The sequence below is a fragment of the Odocoileus virginianus genome, unplaced genomic scaffold, assembly GCF_023699985.2.
Source record: "Odocoileus virginianus isolate 20LAN1187 ecotype Illinois unplaced genomic scaffold, Ovbor_1.2 Unplaced_Contig_12, whole genome shotgun sequence".
In the NCBI taxonomy this organism is placed as follows: domain Eukaryota; kingdom Metazoa; phylum Chordata; class Mammalia; order Artiodactyla; family Cervidae; genus Odocoileus; species Odocoileus virginianus.
Genome location: NW_027224329.1, coordinates 309,248 through 318,926, shown reverse-complemented (window position 1 = coordinate 318,926; position 9,679 = coordinate 309,248).

Genomic DNA, 9,679 nt, shown 5'->3' with positions numbered 1-9,679 from the left:
GAAAGGTAATCTGGATCTTTCGTTCTGGAATAAGCAGCTTAGAGACTAAGAAACTGAACAATAAATTTGAAAATCGGATGAGATTAGAGGAGAACAAGTAAAATCCAGAGTCTACTGGGGAGGCAAGGTAAATGCTTTAGATTGGGGCCACAGGAGTTTCTGTCCTAGGCATAGGATGGACTGGAAAAGACCAGCTCACTCAGAGACTATGCCTACTAGTCATTGAAACTGCATTAAAATGATCCAGGACTATGAGTTCTCATAACCATTTGTCAGTTAAAAAAAAAGTAGGAGTCTTTATTTAGGAAGATACTGTCATACTAGGACTCAAATTCTTTCTGTAATATTTTTATGTACAATAAATAAAACAGTGAATTTTACCTCAATAGAAAAAGCTAAAACAAAGAAAAGAGAGAATAAAGATAGATTATATTCAATATATTAATTAAACTTGCTTCTTACCTCAACAGAGACAATACAATCCAGGGGGAAAAAAATGAATGATAATATCAAAGTGCTGAAGGAAAATAACTATTAAACAAAACAAAAATAAAATTTTCACTACCTAGATTCAAATTGAGAGAAATAGTAAAAGGGTATTATTCAGGAGGAAGAATATTCTTCCTCTTGTGGGGTTTAAAATATAGAAAGATACACAATTAGAACAGCAAATAATTTGAGAAAACGTTAAAATAGAGTTACTAGCTGGGCTTCCCTGGTGGCTCAGATGGTAAAGAATCTGCCTGTAATTCAGGAGACCTGGTTCAATCCCTGGGTTGGGAAGATCCCCTGGAGAAGGGAATGGCTACCCACTCCAGTATTCTTGCCTGGAGAATTCTATGGACAGAGGAAGGTTATAGTTTATGGGGTTGTAAAGAGTTGGACACAACTGAGCGACTAACATTTTCACTTTTTTCACTGTGTCTGAATCTTGGAAGAAGCCAGGAATGTGTGTTGTAATATCTAGGGTATCCACTAAAATAATAATAAAACAGTATATAGTTACCATGCTAATAGAAGAGGAAAAGATAACTAGTTAATCCAAAAGAAGGCAAAATAAGAAGGGACAAAATGAACTTAGAATGAATGGAAAACATATGAAGAATTTGGCAATATGGATTTAAATGCAAATATAGGTACTAATTATAGTGCATGTAAATGAACAAGATACTCCAATTAAACAACTGTTGGACTAAATACAAATACATATGTTTCATATAAGAAATACATCTTAAACATAAGAGTATGGAAAACTGCAAGTATAAAGATAGGAAGGATATGTCATGCACACTCCAAACAGAAGAAAGCTGATGAGGCTAGACTAATAGACAATCTAAACGTTAAGGCAAGAAGCATTACTAGAGACAGAGTGGGATGTTTTCTAATGATGAAGGGATCAATCCATTAAGAAAATAATTCTAAATTTATATAAACCTAATAACACATCTTTGAAATATATAAGGAAAAATTATGTAGGATTGACCATGGAAATAAGCTGGTAAAAAGGTTCAAACTTCTAGTTACAAGATCAGTAAGCACTAGGGATGTAATGAGCAACATGATGGCTATAGTTAACACTTAGTATGGTATATTTGAAAGTTGTTAAGGGGACAAACCCTACGAGTTCTGTTATCAGAAGGAAAATATATTTTTCTTTTTCCTTTTTCTTTGTATCATTTGAGATAGAATGGCTGTTAACTAAACTTATTGTGGTAATTGTTTCACAATATATGTAAGGCAAGTCATTATGCTGTACACCTTAAACTTACACAGGCATACCTCAGAGATATTTCAGATTTGTTTCCAGACCACTGTAATAAAGCAAATGTTGCAATAAAGCAAGTCACACAAATTTTTTGGTTTCCCAGTGCATATAAAAGTTATGTTTACACTATATTGTAGTCTATTAAGTGTGCCACAGCATTGTCTAAAAAAATAATGTATATACTTAACTTAAAATACTTTATTGTTACAAAATGCAAGCCATCATCTGATATCACAGGATTGCCACAAACCTTCATTGTGTACATCTGCAAAGCACAAAAAAGCAAAGTGCAGTAAAATGAGCTACACCTGTACACTGCTGTGTGTCAGTTGTATCTCAATAAAACTTGAAAAAAACTGAAACCACACACAAAAGAAAATATAAACAGACAAATCCACAACCATAGGGAGATTTTAATACAATTACCTAACTGACAGAATAAAGAAGCTATGAATAAAATAACTAACAAATTAGACATAACTGACACACAGAGAACAGTACACCAAAGTGAAGAAAGAATCCTTTGCAAGTATACAAAAAATTATACTAAAATTGACCATAAAGTTTTAAATTACACAGAGCATGTTCTCTGCCCACAGTGGAATTAATATAGAATAACAAAATATCATTTTAAAAATCCTTACATGTTTTGAAACTAAGAAATACAGTTCAAAACAACCATGGGTCAAAAAAGAAATCATAATGGAGTTTATAAAATATTTGGAACTAAGTAATCAAGAAAATGTGATAGTGCTCGGGCCTGGTGCACTGGGAAGACCCAGAGGGATCGGGTGGAGAGGGAGGTGGGAGGGGGGACCGGGATGGGGAATACATGTAAATCCATGGCTAATTCATTTCAATGTATGACAAAAACTACTGTAATGATGTAAAGTAATTAGCCTCCAACTAATAAAAATAAATGGAAAAAAAAAGAAAATGTGATATATAAAGATTTGAGGCTTAGAGGAAAATTTATAATCTTAAATGAATAACAGAGAAAAGAAGGCAAGCTGAAAATCACTGTTATAACAATTTGCTAACTATGGCCCACAGGCCAGTCACCTGCTTTTGTAAACAGTCTTTAGGAAAATAAAACCACACCCATTTGTTTAAGTATTGCCTATGGCTGCTTTTGTGCTACAACTGAAGAGGTAATTGAGACAATGACTACATGGTTCACAAGCCTAAAATGGAGCTTTTTTTAAAAGTTCGTGGATGTCTTAATTAGGCACTCCTCTCAAGAAGTTAGCAGAAAACCAAAATGAACAATGAAAATCAAAGACAAATAAAAATTTAGTTGAAATAGACAAATTCATAAAAAAGTACAACTTGCCAAAACTCACAAAAAATCTAAATAATGTTACAACTATTGAAGGATTTAAATTTGTAATTAACTTCCCACAAAGAAAACTCCAGGCTCAGAGGCCTTTTCTTATTTTTTTAATTAGAGGATAATTACAATATTGTGATGTTTTTGCCATATGTCAATAAGAATTGGCCATAGGTATTCGTGTGCCCCCTCCATCCTGAACCCCACCTCCCATCTTCCTCCCCACCCTACCCCTCCAGGTTGTCACAGAGCACCAGCTTTGGGTGCCCCGTGTCATACATCAAACTTGCGCTGGTTATCTATTTTACACATGGTAATGTATATGTTTCAATGCTCTTCTCTCAAATCATCCCACCCTTTCCTTCTCCCACTGATTCCAAAGTCTGTTCTTTATGCGTGTCTCTTTTGCTGCCCTTCACATAGGATCATCTGTACGACCTTTCTAGATTCCATATATATGTGTAAATATATGATATTTGTCTTTCTCTTTCTGTCTTACTTCACCCTGTATAACAGGCTCTAGGTGTCATCCACCTCATTAGGACTGACTCAGATGTGTTCCTCTTTCAAGCTGAGTAATATTCCACTGTGTATATGTACCACAACTTCCTTATCCATTCATCTGCCAATGGACATCTAGGTTGCTTCCATGTCCTAGCTATTGTAAACAGTGCTGCAATGAACACTGGGGTACATGTGTCTTTTTCAATTCTGGTTTCCTCAGGGTATATGCCCAGTAGTGGGATTGCTGGGTCATATGGTAGTTTTATTCCAAGATTTTTAAGGAAGCTCCATGCTGTTCTCCATATTTTATTGAACATTAAAGGATTCATGAACATAATAAATCACCAAATTTAAGCTTTAAGTTTTTTTTAAAAAGGGAACACTTCCTCAATTATTTAATGAAGTCAGCATAATTTTAACTCCAATACCTGACAAAAAATTATGAAAAAGAGCATTTATATGACAATATCATTCAAGAACACAGGTGCAAATACCTAAAGAGAAGACTGCAAACTGAATCCCATATCATATAAAAATGACCACAGTGAGTTTATTCCAAGAATAAAAGGTTTTTTACAAAAAAACAAAACATTGATTTTCTAAACCAGCAGGATCCTATGGTCTTCCCTGAACAGGCCTTCTTCCCCTACGCCCTCTGCTTTAGCTCCTCTCTGAAGTACCTAGAAACAGTATTTGATGCAAATTTCCTGAGTTGTTTTGCAGATATGAAAACCCCCCACCAAATGGAAGATGTTACCTACTTGATGACCAACAGCACAGAACCCCAGACCTCCTGGAACCTAAGGACTGAAAATGTTAACCCTTGTGACATCACCTTGTTCCCTTACCATCAGCCAAATCAGAGAACTGTGTATGAGCTGATCATGGACCCTGTGACCCACCCTCCCAAACTTGGCTGTTAAAAATGTTTTGCCAAAACCCTTTAGGGACCTCAAGGCTATTCAAGGCAAGAGCCGCCTTGTCTCCTGGCATGGCCCTGCAATAAAGTTTTCTCTGCTCCAAACTCCGACTTTTCAGTTTATTTGGCCTCACTGTGCTCTGGGCACAGGAGCTTGAATTAACAATTTTATAGTGTTATTTACCACATTAACAGAATAAAGGCCAAAACTCAAACAACCAGTTTAGTTGATGTGGAGAAAGTATTTGATAATACCCAACATTTCCTTTTGCTAAAAACTATTAGCAAAGTGGGAACGGAAGTAAAATTTACTTGATAAATGGCATGCACAAAGAAAAACACACAGTTAAAAATCATATGTATATGATAAAGGATAAAGAAGCTGTGGTACATATATACAATGGAATACTACTCAGTCATTAAAAAGGAATGCATTTGAGTCAGTTCTAATGAGGTGGATGAACCTAGAGCCTATTATACAGAGTGAGTAAGTCAGAAAGAGAAATATAAATATCATATACTGACACATATATATGGAATCTAAAAAGATGGCACTGATGAATTTATTTTCAGGGCAGCAATGGAGAAACAGACATAGAGAACAGACCTATGGACATGGGGTGGGGATGGGGGGTTGCCGAGAGGGAGAAGGTAAGATGTATGGAGAGAGTAACATGGATATTTACAATACCATATGTAAGATAGACAGCCAAAGGGAATTTGCTGTGTGACTCATGGAATGCAAACAGGGGTTCTGTGACAATCTAGAAAGATAGGATGGGGAAGGAGATGGGAGGGAGGTTCAGGAGGGAGGGGACATGGGTGTACCTATGGCTGATTCTTGTTGATATATGACAGAAAACCATAAAATTCTGTAAAGCAATTATCCTTCAATAAAAAATTTTAAAAATCATATGTAATGGTGAAATAGTGACTATTTGGCCCTTAACTTAAAATCAGATAACCATTTCCCTATCAACACTTCAATACAGACCAAAAAGTCCTAATTAGTGAAATGAGGCAGGAAAAAATGGAAACAGTGACAGATTTTATTTTCTTGGGCTCCAAAATCACTGTGGACAGTGACTGCAGCCATGAAATTAAAAGATGCTTGCTCCTTGGAAGAAAAGCTATGACAAACCTAGACAGCTTATTAAAAAGCAGAGACATCACTTTGCTGACAAAGGTCTGTATAGTTAAAGCTATGATTTTTCCAGTAGTCATGTATGGATGTGAGAAGGCTGAGCGCCGAAGAATTGATGCTTTTGAACTGTGGTGTTGGAGAAGACTCTTGAGAGTCCCTTGGACTGCAGGGAGATCAAACCAGTCCATCCTAAAGGAAATCAACCCTGAATATTCACTGGAAGAACTGATGCTGAAGCTGAAACTCCAATACTTTGGCCACCTGATGCGAAGAACTGACTCATTGGAAAAGACCCTGATGCTGGGAAAGATTGAGGGCAGGAGGAGAAAGGGGTGACAGAGGATGAGATGGTTGAATGGCATCATCAACTCAATGGACATGAATTTGAGCAAACTCTGGGAGATAGTGAAGGACAGGGAAGCCTGGTGTGCTGCAGTCCATGGGGTTGCAAAGAATTGGACATGACTTAGTGACTAAACAGAGGTCCTAATAAGTGAAATGAGACAGGAAAATGTAATTCAGGTATAATTATTAGAAAGAAAAAGGAACACAAACTTTTTCATAGATAACATAACTGTATACATAAAAAATTCTAAGGAACCCACAAAAACCCTTTGAAAATATTTTAAATTATTAATTTAAAAAGTCAATAAGCAGGACTTCCCTGGTGGTTGAGTGGTTAAAAATCTGCCTGCCAATGCAGGGAACATGGTTCAATCCCTGGTCCAGGAAGATCCCACATGCTGAGGGGCAACTAAGCCCATGTACCACAACTACTGAGCCAGAGTGCCACAGCTACTGAAGTCTGCATGCTCCAGAGCCTGAACTTTGCAACAAGAGAAGCCACTGCAACGAGAAGTCGATGCACCAGAATGAAGACTACCCTCCGCTCACTGCAACTACAGAAAGCCCACGTGTAGCAACAAAGATCCAGCACAACCAAAAATAAACAATTTTTTAAAAGTCAATAAACAATTTTTTTAGCCTAGGAACAAGCATATTAGAAAATAAATTCTACATTATTATTCATAGTAATATCAAAATAATAATTTTATAAAATAAATTTAATAAAAGATGTGTATAAAGTACCTACTGAAAACTATAAAATATTGATAAGAGAAATTAAAGGATATATAAAAAGAGTATGGTATTTATCATGCTCATGGATTACAAGACTTCAAAATATCTATTTTCTCCAATTAGAGCCACAGCTTCAAAGTCAGAAGACTTGCTCTGGCTGATTCATGTCAATGTATGACAAAACCCACTGCAATGTTGTGAACTAATTAGCCTCCAACTAATAAAAATAAAAAATATATATATATAATTACAAAGACATGGACCACAACAACTGAGCCCATGCTCTAGGGCCTGCAAGTCACAACTACTGAACAACTCTAGCATAGCTAGAGCCTGCGCACTGCAGTAAGAAAAGCCATAGAAAGGAGAAGCCTGCACACTGTAACTGAGAGTAGCTCCTAATCAGCAACTAAAGCAGGCCCGTGTGCAGCAACAAAAACTCAGAGAAACCAAAACTAATTAAATCAAGAAAAAGAAAACAAACAACATGGAGGAAACTTAAATACATATTTAAGTGAAATAAGTCAATCTGAAAAGCTACATCCAGTATGATTCCAACTATACGACATTCTGGAAAAGGCAAAACTACAGAAACAGTTAAAAGATCAGTGGTTCATTAACAAATTGAAAGATAAAAACCATATGATTATCTCAATAGATGCAGAAAAAGCCTTTGACAAAATTCAACATCCATTTATGATTAAAACTCTCCAGAAAGCAGGAATAGAAGGAACATACCTCAACATAATAAAAGCTATATATGACAAACCCACAGCAAGCATCACCCTCAATGGTGAAAAATTGAAAATATTTCCCCTGAAATCAGGAACAAGACAAGGGTGCCCACTCTCACCACTACTATTCAACATAGTTTTGGAAGTTTTGGCCACAGCAATCAGGGCAGAAAAAGAAGTAAAAGGAATCCAGATAGGAAAACAAGAAGTGAAGCTCTCTCTGTTTGCAGATGACATGATCCTCTACATAGAAAACCCTAAAGACTCTACCAGAAAATTACTAGAGCTAATCAGTGAATACAGTCAAGTTGCAGGATATAAAATTAACACACAGAAATCTCTTGCATTCCTATACACTAACAATGAGAAAACAGAAAGAGAAATTAAGGAAACAATACCATTCACCACTGCAACAAAAAGAATAAAATACTTGGAGTATATCTACCTAAAGAAACAAAAGACCTATACATAGAAAACTATAAAACACTGATGAAAGAAATCAAAGAGGACACAAACAGATGGAGAAATATACCGTGTTCATGGATTGGAAGCATCAATATTGTCAAAATGGCTATACTACCCAAAGTAATCTATAGATTCAATGCAATCCCTATCAAACTACCAACGGTATTTTTCACAGAACTAGAACAAATAATCTCACAATTTGTATGGAAATACAAAAAACCTCGAATAGCCAAAGTAATCCTGAGAAAGAAGAATGGAACTGGAGGAATCAATCTGCCTGACTTCAGACTCTACTACAAAGCCACCGTCATCAAGACAGTATGGTACTGGCACAAAGACAGAAATATAGATCAATGGAACAGAATAGAAAGCCCAGAGATAAATCCACGAACCTATGGTCACCTTATCTTCGACAAAGGAGGCAAGGATATACAATGGAAAATAGATAACCTCTTTAACAAGTGGTGCTTGGAAAACTGGTCAACCACCTGTAAAAGAATGAAACTAGAATACTTTCTAACACCATACACAAAAATAAACTCAAAATGGATTAAAGATCTAAATGTAAGACCAGAAACTATCAAACTCCTAGAGGAGAACATAGGCAAAACACTCTCCGACATAAATCACAGCAGGATCCTCTATGACCCACATCCCAGAATTTCAGAAATAAAAGCAAAAATAAACAAATGGGACCTAATGAAACTTAAAAGCTTTTGCACAACAAAGGAAACTATAAGCAAGGTGAAAAGACAGCCCTCAGATTGGGAGAAAATAATAGCAAATGAAGCAACAAAGGATTAATCTCAAAAATATACAAGCAACTCCTCCAGCTCAACTCCAGAAAAATAAATGACCCAATCAAAAAATGGGCCAAAGAACTCAACAGACATTTCTCCAAGGAAGACATACAGATGGCTAACAAACACATGAAAAGATGCTCAACATCACTCATTATCAGAGAAATGCAAATCAAAACCACAATGAGGTACCATTATACGCCAGTCAGGATGGCTGCTATCCAAAAGTCTACAAGCAATAAATGCTGGAGAGGGTGTGGAGAAAAGGGAACCCTCTTACACTGTTGGTGGGAATGCAAACTAGTACAGCCACTATGGAAAACAGTGTGGAGATTTCTTAAAAAGCTGGAAATAGAACTGCCATATGACCCAGCAATCCCACTTCTGGGCATACACACCGAGGAAACCAGATCTGAAAGAGACACGTGCACCCCAATGTTCATCGCAGCACTGTTTATAATAGGCAGGACATGGAAGCAACCCAGATGCCCATCAGCAGACGAATGGATGAGGAAGCTGTGGTACATATACACCATGGAATATTACTCAGCCATTAAAAAGAATTCATTTGAATCAGTTCTAATGGGATGGATGAAACTGGAGCCCATTATACAGAGCGAGGTAAGCCAGAAAGATAAAGACCATTACAGTATACTAACACATATATATGGAATTTAGAAAGATGGTAACGATAACCCTATATGCAAAACAGAAAAAGAGACTCAGATGTATAGAACAGACTTGTGGACTCTGGGAGAAGGCGAGGGTGGGATGTTTCAAGAGAACAGCATCGAAACATGTATATTATCTAGGGTGAAACAGACCACCAGCCCAGGTTGGGTGCATGAGACAAGTGCTCGGGCCTGGTGCACTGGGAAGACCCAGAGGGATCGGGTGGAGAGGGAGGTGGGAGGGGGGACTGGGATGGGGAATACATG